Consider the following 13,474-nt stretch of genomic DNA (forward strand, 5'->3'; position numbering starts at 1 on the left):
AATATTTGTATGGCTGTTCTGATAAGATTGGTTTCTACGAGTTGAAGCTGCTGTTGATATGTATATAGAGGGATTTCGCACTGCTGATGAGTTGTGGGTTGAAAGTATTCACGTTTTATTTGTGCACTCATCCTTTGACCTAGTCTTGTTTGCTGTCTTTGGCTAATAGCAGGAATTCAGTTTAATTGGGTTTTAATTGAGATGATATTTAGGCACCATGCTTAGATAGCTTCAAAGCAGGTCTTCAGCTAAGTGATTCCATGGCATCACGTGATTCCTAGGTGCAGCTCAGTGTCATTGGTATATTTGTGGATGCTGAAGTTTAGCAAGTAGTGTACATAGGGATTCCTTGTTGCAATTGACATTCATTGGTGAGAAGGTGGAGCCTTGGGATGTGGCACAGATTATGGAAACTGATTGAAATCATGGTGATCCCTTCTGTAGTTGCTGTGCTCTGCTTTTAAGTTATGGTTTGAACCAGTGCAAGACCATACAGAGCACAGTGTGGAAGCTGAAAATTCCAAATGCCGTGAAGTGGTCTATGAGGACAAGAAGGCAATTGTTCAATCTGCCTATGATCTGCAAAGCATTTTCTACAACTTGGATGGTGGTTATTTCTATGCTGCACTGTAGCCTAAATCCAAATTGGTAGATCGTATTATAGAGCTGGGTGGCAATTTCATTCATGATGTCTTTGTCAGGAAAGAATAATACATGATGGGGCATTAAATGTCAAGGTCATTAGGGTGCAAGTTCAGCTTTTTCAGAAGGTGTAGAGATTGTCCATTATTTTGTTGGTCTGGGGAAGATGGCTTGTAGGAAAGGTGCACTGATGTTCAATTTTAGCATGTTGGCTGTTTAGCAACTGTTCAGCAAATGGTGCATGTTTGTTTTATGGAGATGAAACTGAAGAAAGTCAATTCGATAGGCTGTGTAGTTGGACAGAAGTGTACATACTGGGTGATGGCGTGCTGTCTATGAAATGTATACATTTCTTGATTTTATAGAGGAAGAAGTTATTTACTGCTGTGCTATTTTCCTGTTCTAGGGAGCTCCAAATTCTGTTGAATGATGTATGCAGTGCTTGATTACTTTGACTAGCTCCTTGACTTCGTTGATGGATGACATGTAGCACATAGCCTTGGCTTCTATGATGAGCTGCATTCAAGCAGTGCAGAAGTGTGTTAGGTGGTGACGTTATCGGGGCACTGTGGGCATTTTCACTTCTTTTCCTGTTGCACAATGCTTCAATTGCTGTTAATGAGCATTTTTATTGAACCAAAGTTCTGATGTTTTGGGTTGCATGTTGCAGAACTTTAATGGAGGATGTGTGTTTGTAGTTCTCTTGAATACGCTGCTGTGGTTGTTCACATGGGTGTTAGGACTTGTGCTGTAGTTCCACTAGCTCCTAAGGTTGAAAGGTAATTTGAACCATGTTATTTGGAAAAGGTATGCAGAATCCTTGCATGGTTTTTTAAGTCGTTTGTTGACTTTTGTGAGTCGATGAAGATCATTTCTTGTCAATGACGATGGCATTGTGACCACATCAGTCAAGCTTGCTTGTAGAATGGTTGGTGTCCTTAGGCATTGAGGTGCAGTCCAATGTTCCTCCTTTGTTGTGGTTGGGCTGGTAAAAGTGGTACTTGATCCCAACTGTGGAGAATAGTTCATTTATGTCCGACTCCATGGTCTTTAAAGAGACGTTTCCTGGAAATTTGAAGTTGCCAAGGACAATGTTCTTGGATATGTGAGCTGGTACTTATGTGATGAGGTATGATATCTCATCCAAGAATGAAGGTTTGGAAGTTGGCAGAAAAAAATAATACAGAACAGGCCTCAGCAATATGGCTACTCCCTCAGCATCTAGCTGTGCTGAAAATGCATCCACCACACTGGTGAGAGCACTTTCAGCATATAAATCCCCATCAAGCTTGCAGGGATCTCTTTTCCTCAGTGGAGCGGTGTGCCACAGGTTTTGTTGGAGTCAATGAGTATACAATAACCTTGCTATTAAAATGGCATTGCTGGTCCATATGCTGGTCCATATATCTGGTAAAAACATTTGACATAATTTAACTTAATGCGTATTGGTATTGATGTTTGGAGGTCCCACTTAACAACTATATATGTACTTTTGGGCAAAATTCACAAAATTACATTTGAGGCACAGCAAAAGTGCAATCTGCCAACAGAAATAACACACTTGTTAAATATGTGCATACAAATATGAAACCCTTTGGACTCCTAAACGCAACTGTGCTCATTGTAGAGGTCCTGAACACTAAAAAAGGTACAACTATGTAGGCATTCACATTCCTTCTCAATAGTTAGCACACTCATTTCATACACCTAAATTTGGTGAAATAAATTATTGAAGTAATTAGGAAATTGGAAGTAAAAAACATCCATACACCACCACTTTTCTGGGAGTGCATACAAGAGTTTAAATTAATAAAACATAAGGGAGGCAAATTTATTTAGGAATCACACAATGCACAAAGTTGTCGGGCTGCATTGAGTGAAAGAGAGAGAGCAGGACATCACCATGTCTAATAAAATATAACGCTGTTGCTCTCTTCCCAGCACATGGCAACATGGTGCATGATATCTAGCGGAGATTTAGTACTGGAGGTATACACTTCCATTATAACCAAGCATTTGCAATTGCAATTGGTCTCACATTTGTGAAAGTTATAGCCATTTGCGTTGTAAATGATATTTTTTATTACTTAGGTTTTTTGTTTGTAGTGGAGTGGATGTATGTTGTTTGTAGAGCAATTATCTGGAGTTGAATTGTGTTGCGCGGAGTGTAATAAAATTATGTTGCATTGAGTGCAATTGTGTGAAGTTGAATAGTGTGGTCTGGAGCAGAGTGGAAATATGTGTAGTTGAAATTGATGTATTATCATTATGTGGCATGTTGTGGAATGATGTTGAGTTCAACTGTGTGGTGCAGAATTATGCAATGTTGAAATGGTTTGTGTAGTGGAATTATGTGGTGTGCATTTGTGTGTTGTGGAATTGGGTGGTATTTATTTGTGTGGGACTGTGTTGAAATATGTGGTGTTGAATGCTTCTTGTCTTTGAAAGACCTGAAGTTAACCAAAATAAGAAATGCTGGACGAGTGTTTTCATGTGCAATGGAATTACATGGATAGTAATTATGTGGTATTAAGTGCAGTGGGCTTGTGTGCAGTGGTATTGTGTGTTGAGGAGTGGTATGTATTGTGTTGAATTATGTAGCGTGGTGCTGAATTATGTGGGATGATGTGGAATTGTGTAGTGTGGATTGGATGTATGTGGTGTGTAGTGGAATTATGTGTTGTGGAGTGGTATTTTCAGTGATGGAATGGAATTATGTGAAGTTGAATTGTGGTATGTGGAACTGAATGAAAATATGTAGAGTGAAATTATGGGCCATGGTGTGCAGTGTATGTATGTTGTGTGTTGTGTCATTGTGTAGAATTGTGTTGCATGGTGTAAAATTATGTGGAGTACAATTATGGGTCACGTTGTGGAGTTGAAGTTTGTTGAGTGTGAATATGTGTTTTGGAACTGAGTGGATATATATGGAGTGTACATATGTGGCGTGAAGTGTAATTCTGTAGTTTGGAGTATGAATATGTGTAGTAAAATTGTGTTGCAAGGAGTGTAATGGAATTATGTAGCATGGAATGGTATTATGTGAAGTGGATTGGAAATGTGTGGAATTGAATTTGATCGATTGTTATTACATGGCATGTAGTGGAATTATGTAGTGCTGAACTGTGTGATGCAAAATTATGAGATGTTGAAATGGATAGTGTAGTGGAATTATGTGGTATGCATTTGTGTGTTGTGGAATTGTGTGGTATTTAATTGTTTGGTGTTGTGTTGAATTATGTGGAGTTGAATGCTTGTTGTCTGTGAAAGACCTATAGTGGACCAATATAAGAAATGCTGGATGAGTGTGTGTGTGTGCAATGGAAATTATATGGATAGTAATAATGTGGTAATAAATGTAGCAACTCATGTGTGGTAGTATGGTGCATTGTGGAGTGGCATGTATTGTGTGGAATTATGTTGTGTGGTGCTGATTTATGTGGCATGATGTGGAATTGGGTGCTGTGGATTAAGTGTATGTGGTGTGTAGTAGAGTTATTTGTTGTTGAATGCATTGGAATTGTCTGAATTTGAATTGTGTTGTGTGGAATTGTGTGGCACTGAGTGAAAATATGCAGATTGGAATTATGTGCCATGGTATGGAGTGTATTTATGAGGAGTGTAATATGGCAAGGAGTAGATTTATATGGAGTGTAATTATGTGGTATGGAGTGGAGTGCATTATGTTGTGTTGTATGGAATTGTGTGGTGTTGAATTGTGTGGCATGGTATTGTGTGGAATTGTTTTGCATGGTGTGAAACTATATCGAATATAAATATGGTTCAAGATGGTGCATGTGCTCCTAGGCGAGGCCTAAAAAAATGGGAGCAATGCAGTGCTTGTCCCCTTCTCCTTCAGTCTTTGTGTCGAGTGGAATTATGTGGTCTGGGCTGAAGGGCATTATGTTGTTTGGTATGGAACTGTATTGCATTGTGTGGAGTTGTGTTGCATGGTGTGAAAGTATGTGGAGTGTAAATATGGCTCACGTTGCGGAGTTGAATTATGTTGAGTATAAATATGTGTATTGGGGTTGAGTGGATATATGTAGAGTGTAAACATGTGGCATGAAGTTTAATTATGTATTTTGGAGTATAAATATGTGTAGTGGAATTATTCGGATTTTAATTGTTTTGCTTGGAGTGTAGTGGAATTATGTCACATGGAGTGGTATTATGTGAAGTGGAATTGTGTAGCATGGAGCGGAGTGGAAATTTGTGGAGTTGAATTGTCATTATGTGGCATGTAGTGGAATGATGTAGGCTTCTATTGTGTGGTACAGAATTATGAGATGTTTAAATAGTTTGTGTAGTGTAATTATGTGGTGTGCATTTGTGTGCTGTTGAATTGTGTGGTATTTAATTGTGTGACTTTGTGTTTAATTATATATAGTTGAATGCTTGTTGTCTTTGTAAGTAACGGTGTTTAGCTGGGTGAGATCAGGGCTTTGAATCTGAGCCACATCCACTGCGATTTCAAAAGATTACATGCATTCTTCTGGAAATCAAGTTACAGATCTCTCTGGCAGTAGAAGCACCTGCTCAGCCCCACTCACTATTTGCCACTGTAGCAGCTTGGCTTTGTTAGCGGAAGAGAGAACGCGGGAACTAGGTTGTGTGTAAGGATTGGGAAGAAGTGATTCTTTGGGAGAGTAACGTTCTTGTTTAGCCAATGCATTCAGAATTGGATATGGCGTAGCTGAAGCTGGCTCAGTCCTCATGGCATTTCAATATAAAGAAAAAACAGACGGAGTGTGTTTTTTGTTGTTGCTGTAAATCTACACTCGCTGCAAGTCTCTGGTCTCAGACGTGAAAGAGTTTGTGCTCTGTGGTATCTAGGAATGAAAGGTCTAAAATATGTAAAGTGCACCTCCAAGATGAGAAAGCAGCCTCCAGAGTCCCTCACCTTCTATGATTATGAGAGGTATTTATTGACACACACCTAAAAAGCAGCTGTGTGCTTCACAGGCTGGATGGAAGAAACAGCAAGGAACGTAAAAAATACAAGTGGACAGAGGAGCTGCAGTGCAGCACGAGACAGCTAGGAGGGTGAAGAGCAGAAACCCTTCTGTGCGCTGACAAGACCCTCGGTGATTGCAGCTGGCATGTTAGCAGATGAAAGGCAGCGGCACCCTATTGATCAAACAGAAAATAGTGCCACAAACAAATGTAAAAAACAAACAAGGAAGAAGAAATGTAAGAGGGGCAGTGTGCTAGGAGGGTCCGGAACAGCAAAAGGTGGGACAAATTAACCGCATTCACCAATGCAAAGTAGCCATTTACAAAGGGCATTAACAGAAGCTAATTGAAAACATGGGAGGTTCTTCCAGCCCGTGTACCAGATACAGCATGTCTTCCAGGGACAGCGCATGCATTGCCTAGGCGAGACTTAAAACCATGTTTAGAAATAGTTATAAATGTTTCTTACACACATGCAAAAGTTTAAAATGCACAAAATGTTGATATATCTGGTGCCAAGATACATTGCTCTAAATAAACGTGGGAAATTTACCGGTGTATGCTTTGGGTGCATATGGAAAACCAGATTTTTCACATATTTTATTTTTTAAAGGATATGTGATTTTACTTTCTAACAACTCCTCAAGCCTTCTGCCTCCACCACATGACCATTCACATATCATAGACTGTGATTTCAATATATCCCCTTTCCAGGTTTCTTTCTCCATAGTGGATCTCTGCTTGGGGGGTCACCCAGAGAGGGTGATCCCAAAATATGGACCCTGCCTTCCAGACTCCGGAGGGTTCTTATTGCAAGGGGGTGTGGCCACTTGGACAAGGGTCAGTTCTCCTTCACTCCCAGTGCAATACAGCCTTTTATCCCCCCTTGGGGAGTAGTTTGCCCCCATTTTGCCCTCATTCTGCTCCCAATCTGCCCCCTCCAGGGGGGTAAAACCCACTTGATACCAGGGATTTTTAAAAAAGGGGGTGAAGTGTCCCACCCTGGCATTGGCCCATGCACACTCCCAAGAAGAGACATGCAGTATTTCTGCCCCGTGGTGTAAAAAGTCCACTAGACACCACAAATCTGCCATTAGGGGGACAGAAGGTCCACTAGACACAAAGGAATCAGAATGGCCATAGGAATTGGATTTTTTGTTTTGCTAATAACTTATACACTATGTGCCGAATCTTCACAGAACTTTCCAAATAAAATGTTCATCCACCTCAGCTCCTTCCTGAAACGTTTTTGGGGATCTGTCAAGCAGGGGCCATGAAAAAAGAGGGATTCCAAAACATACTTTCCCCATGTAATTTCCCTTAAGATCTTTAGACAGTGTTACAGCCAAAATGGCTGAAAGGAATTGTGGGAAAGTCATCCTTTTTGCCCTGATCGCCCCCATTTATTGATTGATACTAGTGGTAACTGATTCTGACTTTAGCCTGGGCTCTGACTACTAGACTCAGGGGCAGTGCTCCGATTATAAGGTATACGGAGATTATGTTTAATTACATTTGGTACTGACAGCCTAGCTCTAAGTCCGAGTATATAATATGGCATCTAGGTGTAGAGGTGCAGTAGACGTAACACACTTAAGTGTGTACCACTGTGCTGTCTGCTGTCATTTCAAAGGCAACACTGCTTTTCAGGCTGTCTTTACATACAATTTATATGCAAATTCCACTTTGGATTTAAAGGTACTTCCAAAGCCTCAAACTACCTTATTGTTGCAGCTATGTCACCCCATAGGACTCCCTTAGGTGCCCCGGGGGTAGGGTGCCTTGTAACTATAAGCAGGGACATTATAAAATATGTTTTATAAGCCCTGGTGAGGGAAAAACTGCCAATTCAAGTTTCCCCATTATAGAAAACTAGTGCCATACACTAACATTGGACTATTTTCTTTAAGTATAGATATTGGCAGGAGCGAGCTAGAAATGTCATTCAAAGACTCAAAATGATAGTTGTGATAAATTCAACAACTTGTCACCTTTAGAGTTATAATAGCTATTTCAGAAATAAGTTATATAACTTTCTTTTCTGTAAGTCAAAATCCAACCTTCTAGCTGCCCTGATTGGCCAGCCGCTGCCAGGCTGAACCAAGCTGTCTTAATGAGGTGTGAAGTGGCCTGCTAGAGAGACAAAGGATATCTTGTGGGAGGGGAACTGAGCTGCAGAATCAAAAGGCAGGAAGGGGGTGGAGTAGCCAAACTGGTCTTCAAAGGGAGAATGAGACTTTAGGACAGAACAGGCTCAACCCCACATCCTGCACCACCAGCCAGACCGGAGCCGGTTGTAATGAGATCAGTGAAGGGGCTGGAAGGGGAATTTTAGAGAATCTTAGCCACACCAGTTTGGAGGAAGTGGTCATACCTGAGTGTGGCACCCTATATCCCATTGGTCAGGGGAGCCCCCCTTGCTTGATGCCCAGGAACACTGTATAAATATGGGAGAGTTGCCAGATAACTCAGATCTGCTGGCTGAAAACAACAAGGAGAAGAAGGACTTCCCTGCTGGAACCCTGATAGGCACCCAAAGGACTGCACTTTGAAAGACTGCACCTGCTGCACAATCTGGTTCTACAGCCCTAAGGAATTTGCCTGGCTTCACAAGAATTAAGGAATGTTCACCCTGAAAGCTACAGATTGATTAACAGAGCCCACCTGCGTCATCTCCACCAAGAAATTCCCATCCTGGAGTGCGTCCAGTGGACTTTATGGATTTGGTCAGGTGAATTGCAGAAACGTAGTCCCAGCATCCCAAGGACTATCCCAGAGTTTCTAGACCATTGTATTGATGTTTTGGACACTTCAAACCCGTAAGAGGAACTTCAGGAACAAGTTCCAGAAGTTTGGAGCAACTTTTGTACAAAGCTCCATAAGTTGCCCAAGTGCATTGTCCCAGACCCCAGGGGGTAAACCAGAGTATTTGAACCCTTGGTTGGTGCTGTGGACCACTTTCCTGCACTAAGAAACACTTTTGGAAGTATGTATCAAAGTGTTACATCATGGGTGGCCTGAACTCTTGACTTTGTTCCGGTCCAGCATGACATTTTTTAACCCTTTGAGCGCTATTTGCTTCTAAGCGCTTGTTTTACATTTAATCCTAAAAAAATCATATCTATAGCTCCCTACATTGAATCTTTGTCCTTTTGATGTCATTATATTCATACAAATATTTCCCATTTTTATAAATTGGTATTGAAGTTTAATTTTGTGTTGTGTCGTGCTTATTTAATGTATTGGTGATTTTAAATGATGTACACCCCTGTCTCCTAGGTTAAGACTACCTGCTCGCAGCCATTTACAAAGGTTTGAGCAACAGAGAAATGTGTTGGGACCTTGACTGAACCTTCTATTGTGTTTGTGGACTTATTGCTAGTGATAGGTCCCTATGTATCACTACTAATAAATCAATTTCAAACAGGAATTGAACCAAATTTGGCACAAAGCTAGATTTGTACCCAGAAACCATGCTTTTGTGATTTGGTAAAAATCCATTTAGCCATTTAAGAGAAATTCAACTTTTGAATGTATAGCTTAACAGCGAAGCAGAACTACATAGGGAATACTGAGGTAAAATACGACAAATGAAGCACTCTGATTGGCTAGCCTGCGGGATGGAGTGTTGTGAGTGGTTGGCCGCAACATAAAGAGTTATGTTGTGGCCACCATTTTAAAACTCGTGGACTTGTGTTCTGTAAATAAAATAAAGCAACATATAAGGGGGCAGATTGTAGTACCCTGATACCCCTTGGGTCAAAGTGCAAAATAAAAATGTTATTGTATCTGCACAGATTTGTGGTAGTCTGGTGGTACTTAGTGCGGCCCTCCCTCCATTATTTATGGGAGTACAGCTGAATTACTGAAAGATTACCACAGGACAAAAACTAAAAAATTATAATTGTGTGGGTGTCTGTTGGGTGTTGCATCATTGTGTGAGGAGTTGGCCATGAGTAGGGGGTTAGCCTTCTGTCGAGGTTGGTCAGTGGTGGGTGTTGGGCACCTGTGGGGGGTTGGGCACAATGCTGGTTCACAGGCCAGGCCTTGCTCCCAACCCCCACCACATAGTTAAAATGGGCTGGACAGCTAGGTATGGTAATCATCTTGCTTCACTTTTTCATGCCAGAATTCTGATGTCTCCATGAGAATGATAAGTGGTAGACAGTTTATGGATACCCACAAATTCCGGTACTTTACCGCACAGGAATGTGAGGAGAATGCATGATTTTAGCCGGGGAATTGTGGGTAGGAAAACATAGTGAGATGCACTCAAGTCACACCTCACTGGACTCCCCTGAATGTCTTATTTTCTGAAATGTCTGGGTTTAGTAGGTTTCTGTGGGCTGTGGCCAAGCCTGGGGCCTTATTTCACAGAGACTCATATTGCCAAAAATTGTCTTTTTTCTCATGCCAAAAATGTTTTGCCTCAATGTTGAGTTGTGGGCCTTTCTTGTCATGGGTAATAGGCCCACACATACAAATGGAGTGCAGTTTTCACTGGGAAGTGTGTGGAAAAACAGAATAGTAGAACATATTTGTTTACCAATTGAATTTTACCCCATGCTTGGCTTCCAAATATAAGCTAGTTTTGCAAGAAAGAACACATTTTACAAAATGCCCTCTTAATCAAGATAGTTCAGGTAAACAAAATTCTGAGGTGTAAAAGTATCCACTACTCCTAAACTCAATATCTTGTGCACTTTTCAAACATGCATTGGTTTCCATCCTACTCATTTATTATTAATTATATTTTACCATATAGATTGCTGCATGGTCAGTACACAATGAAACATCTTAGGAAGAAGCAGCTCAGTTGTTAGCTCCAGGAATCAGTTGTTTTTGGGTAACCAACAAACACTATATACCTACAACCAGATGGGTCTGGTGGAAGTGTCAATATGTTACTTTTGTAAATTGGTTGTCAGGACAAACAGTTAGAGATTAAAACATTGTCGTCAACTTCTGTTATGTCCTACTTATATTATAAATTTTGTTTTTATTTCAATTATTAATTTCTTTAGAAAAACCCCTAGTAATCTACTCAAATGATCAGTTGCTGTTTTTTTGTTGTATTTTTTTAAATGTTATATACTTTTCATAAATGTATAGCTTTTAGGCTTCACCAAGGGATTCATACCTGTTTCCACCTCAAACATGAAGGTGAACCCTCAAAAAATTGGAGATGCAAAATGCAAAAACTGTGGCAAACAAATTTGCTTCATTTTACAACTCTGCTTGTTCCTGAAAGCTGTGAACATGGGGACAGATATACATAGATTTGGGTTTGCGATTACATAATAGCAAATTTTTGTAATTAGTTTTTTGGTAATCACAGACAGCTATGTGTAAATGTGTGTTTCACACATTTAGCGATTTCCTGTGTGGGTCACAAATACACCTACCTCATTATTATTCATGAGGTAGTTCTCACTTTGTGAACCATTGGGATTGCAAAAATCACAGGGACGGTGGCCTTCTGGGGTCATCAGACCACCATGTTTGTGACTGCTTTTAAATAAAGCAATATGTTTTGAGGAAATGCAGCCCATTTTCCTTAAACAGAAATGGGATGCCTTTCAAAATAAAAATAAAAAACTAGAACATTTCTTTTAATTTTTTAAGAGTGGGCAGTGGTCCGTGGGATTACTGCCTGCTCTTAAAAAAAAATTTCACCAACATTCACAATGCGCCAGGGGTCCCTTGGGGACCGTATTTTGGTCACAAAACATTCACACATACCCTAAACACAGCCTTTCCTAACACAGAATCGCAAGCCCAATTTGCGATTCAGTAATAGGTTACCAATTTGCAAATTGGTCCTTTGTACATTAAAAAATCAGACCATGGTGACCTCAAAAAAGCTTTGTACATACGGCCCATTGTTATCGTAGCACAGCAAACCTTTTGTTGATATCATTTTCAGAAAGAAAATACTTTCTTGCGCAGCACTTTTATTATATTTTTCCAACAAAAACCACAATTTTCTACATTTGGCTCAGCATTGGAAGTGTAAAAACCGTAGCAGTTAAGGAGTTAATAATGTTTGCCCAGTCTCTGGTCTGACGAATTAACATGAAGCACTATGTATTCTAGACAAGTTTTTGTTAACGCTTCTTGATTTATCTGTAGCCTTTAAAATTGTCAGCTACAATATCCTAATTCACTTATTAATTGAACACATAAAGGCAAAGTAATGTACTAGTTCCAATATTTCCTAAAAATCAGTTGCATTTGATTAAAATTGATCATGATTTCTCTGCCCCTGCTCTTCTCTCACAAGGTGCCCCTCGGGGCTCTGTTATAGCTCCTGCACTCTTCAACCTTTAGCTTGAACCATAGGGTGACATAAGAGAATCAACATATCACTCAAGACTTTCCAACACTATATAATATTCAATGAGTATGCTCAACCCTTATGCATGCTTCACTTGCGTCAATGTGCGTGTTGTTCATGATTTTCTAATACTATTTAAAGACTAAGCATGCCCCTTACTTGTGCATGCTCAATGGAAATTAATATACTTTTTAATTTTGGACCTAACGTTAATAACTTATCTTTTCCCTTTCCACTTTTTCCCTTTTCTTCCACTTTCCTCACTCACTTTTTCCCTTCTTCTAGCTTCAATTGTAATAGGCATCTATCTCAGGCATCATCCTTGATGTCTTGAAGAAGACCCCAGTATTTTGACAAAGGGATCGAAATGTTGTAGACTCCTCGCACCTTGACACAATCTTACCTTTTATCAACTTGTGCTATGGTGTTATAATGTATGCTTGTTGGCCCAATTACTGATTAATGCTATAGACCTTGCCTATTTAAACTTTTTTTCTGTTGTTAAATGTCCCACTTATATGTTGTTCTCACAAATGTTCACATTAAATGCTTATGTCCAGGTGGACGGTTAAAACATAGGCAACATTGTATTTCTATGTAAATTACAGTCATAATATTTTGTATTTAAGGGACTGCTGTATTTGAAAATAAGTGATACCCATGGTCCCTGACCATTACTTGGGTTTACTTGCTTCTGTAAAACATGTTTAACACAATAGCTGGATTGCAAGGGTTTGAAACCTATCACTGACTATTTTAAGTGGGTTTTCACTTTTTTCCCTCCTCCTCCCTTCATTCCCTTTGCCTAGCCCTCATCTATTCTTCCCTCTCCACTACCCATAATCATGTCCAATCATGCTCCCCTGTACTCAGACGATTATATAAGGGAGATTATAGAGGGTCCTTCTCTGTGCTCTGACACAGCAGAATTACCACAGTCAGTGAGTACATCACCAACTGAACAACTAGAGAAATGCAAAAAGAAACATGTTAGACTACAACTGATGTTCCGTATGCAAATACAATAAGCAAAACAACATTTTTGGCTTTCTGACACTTCAGGAGACTCTTCAGATAACTTGGACTTGGGTGAAGGTCCAAGCTTGTCTACCAATACACCCTATGAGACTTTTTTAGGGAGAGGCCAGGGCCAACCAGCCAGACAGGGCAGGGGACGGCAACAAGTACAGTACACCGGGAGATCAACAAACAAGACAGAAGTATTACAAATGGTAATACCTACTACTAGAGCACCTATTATGGACACCTCATAGAGTGTACCCATCTTCCTGACCAGCTCTTTAGCAAGAAATCTCTTCACATCCCTGAGGCACAAAAAAGGAGGATTTGGCTGGGGATCCAGCAGAAGATCAATGCGATTGGCGTCACACATCGCTCAATAGATGACCTAAAGAAGCGATGGTATGATCTGAGGAAACATGCCAAGGAGAGGGTGGCTGACCGGCTGAAACGAGCCAGGAAGACAGGCGGGAGAACCTAAACTGCGCCTGCTCCGACTGCCCTAGAGCAAATGGTTGA

At 40.3% G+C, this 13,474-nt stretch overlaps 1 protein-coding gene across 2 annotated transcripts in view; it reads left to right on the plus strand.

Annotated features, from left to right (window-relative positions):
• LOC146810887 (uncharacterized) overlaps window positions 1-13,474 on the plus strand; it is an 898,367-nt gene that overhangs the window by 1,178 nt on the left and 883,715 nt on the right. The window lies entirely within an intron of this gene.

This window comes from Triturus cristatus, chromosome 7 (genome assembly GCF_964204655.1).
Source record: "Triturus cristatus chromosome 7, aTriCri1.1, whole genome shotgun sequence".
Lineage (NCBI taxonomy): Eukaryota > Metazoa > Chordata > Amphibia > Caudata > Salamandridae > Triturus > Triturus cristatus.